Source organism: Otolemur garnettii, unplaced genomic scaffold, assembly GCF_000181295.1.
Source record: "Otolemur garnettii isolate 467f Iridium unplaced genomic scaffold, OtoGar3 scaffold00027, whole genome shotgun sequence".
Classification (NCBI taxonomy): Eukaryota; Metazoa; Chordata; class Mammalia; order Primates; family Galagidae; genus Otolemur; species Otolemur garnettii.
Window position 1 is genome coordinate 148463 of NW_003852422.1, and position 2202 is coordinate 150664.

The 2202-nt window shown below is 42.0% G+C and overlaps 1 protein-coding gene across 3 annotated transcripts in view; it reads right to left on the reverse strand.

Annotated features, from left to right (window-relative positions):
* Positions 1 to 2202, reverse strand: part of ADNP2 (ADNP homeobox 2) — a 31569-nt gene that overhangs the window by 25362 nt on the left and 4005 nt on the right. For 2 of the 3 annotated variants that reach the window (XM_023512381.1, XM_023512380.1), the window contains exon 1: positions 2070 to 2142. The exons of the other annotated variant lie outside the window; for it this stretch is intronic. The gene's annotated coding sequence lies outside the window, so the exon portion shown is untranslated. Of the gene's footprint in view, positions 1 to 2069; positions 2143 to 2202 lie in introns of those variants that run through there. 3 annotated transcript variants of the gene reach the window in all.

A 2202-nucleotide genomic window follows, 5' to 3' on the forward strand; every position in this document is an offset into this window, starting at 1 on the left:
AAAAAAAAAAAAATCTGAAAGGTCAAAAATAAACCCCATAGTACTTGACAGACTACAGGGCATTGAAATGATCTCACTGTTCAACATATTGACAACTACAAAGACAAACGCAATAGAAGGGTGTGCACACATTACACATATACTCCATAGCTCTGCCCACAGGGAGCCTGGAACAGTCACACACCTCAGGAGCAGTGAGCACAGCTAAGACCCAAATCTTTAGTTTCAAATACCACTTCCCATTAAAAAAAAACCAGTACTCCCTGGAAAAATGGCTGATTCTAGGGCTGGAGTAAAGACGAGCCTAGAACATTCTGTGCTGGAAAACAAGACAGTCTGCTCAAGTGACAGGGCAGGCCTGTCAAAAAAACACCAAAGAAACTAGTTCAAAGTGGCTCCTCAGCCTATACGGGACAACTTGTGCATATATCAAGTAACCATTTATACCCAAATTACCCAAAAATGCAATACTTCCCAAACCACTAGCCCTTACAATAGGACTCTGACACTCTTGCCAAAAGTTGGGCTATATCCCAACTTGACTCTGCCTCTTGACTCTTAGGCAGAACTTTGAGGCTGTCTCAACCAATAAATATGGAGGTAACAGAGCCATGAGAATTCTAAGACTAGTCATAAAAACGCCACATCCTTCCCTGAGCACCACATTCGGAACCCCAACACTTGGGTACAGCAAATGTAGCTTGACTGGACCACCCAGACCCCACGTGTGAACTGCTCAGTGGACACCAGCATGAGAAAAAGATGCCTTCACAGGACTCCAGCCCCAGCTTCCTGCAAGTCACTCCTGCCTGACTCTTCCCCAGATGAGAAGGATGCACCCCTTCCTGCATTGTGGAGCAGAAACAAGCCATCTTCCCTCCCTGAATTCCTGACCCACAGAACTCATGAGCTTTTTTGGTAAATTGTTTTATCCCACTAAATTATGGGGTTGTCTGGTATAAAACCAATAAGCTATAACCCAATAGAATATAAACTCAAGTTCATACTGATGTAATTAAACCAAAAGTCAAACCTGCCCAAATTAAGACACATTGTACAAAATAACTAGGCTGTAATATTCAGAAGTATCAAGACCACACATGGTAGCACTATTCACAACAGCCCAAAGGGAAAACACAGAAAACATCCAAATGTCCATCAAATGATGAATAGATAAAGGGAAGTATATCCATATAATGGACTACTATTTGCAATAAAAAGTAACTAAGCAGTGATGCATACTACAACATGCTAAAAACATACTAAAAACAGAAAAGTTAGCAGGGCAGTCTCCTACCTCAACCTCCCAAGTAGCTGGGACCATAGACGCCCGCCACAAGGCCTGGCTATTTTTTGGTTGCAGCGTCATTGTTGTTTTTGGCAGGGTCCGGCTGGATTCAAACCTGCCACCTTAGGCGTATGTGGCTGGCACCTTAGCCACTTGAGCCACAGGTGCTGGGCCCATTTGGGGAGTCTTGAGGCAGGATAATCAATCATCTGAGCCCGAGTTTAAGGATGCTGTGAGCTATAATGCCACAGCACTCTAGCTGGGGAAACAAAGCTAGCCGGTCTTAAAAAAAAAAAACAAAAAAAGACCCCCAAACCCATTATGCTAAGTCTAAGAATTCAGATACAAAAGTTCTCATATTGCCTATTCCCATTCATATGAAATAACCCACACTAGGCATGGGAACAGATAAGTAAACAGAAACATCTTCTGGCAAGATACTAAAGAAGTTGCAATATTAGACCATGGTGATGGTTCACTACTCTGTATCTCTACTTTAAAAAAAAATCAATTAATTATACACTTAAAAGTATATATCATGGACAAAAAAAACTGAAGCACTACCCTAGATTGGAGGAGACCAAGTTGATGTGCAATTGTGGACTAGTTCATTTCACTACAAATGATGTTATTAAAACACGGCCCTCCACAACTTCAAAGGGGTCTGGAATGAGACGGTGACAATGTTTTCGTTTCCTGATTCTGATGGTTTTCTTATGGACATATATGAAAAAGTTCTTGTTTATAGGAAACAGTATTTGGCATAATGTGGCATACTTACTCTCAAAATGATTCTGGATTGTGGCGGGCACCTGTAGTCCCACCTACTTGGGAGGCTGAAGCAAGAGAATCGCTTAAGCCCAACACAGCACTCTACCCAGGGCAACAGCTTGAGACTCTGTCTCAAAAAAAAA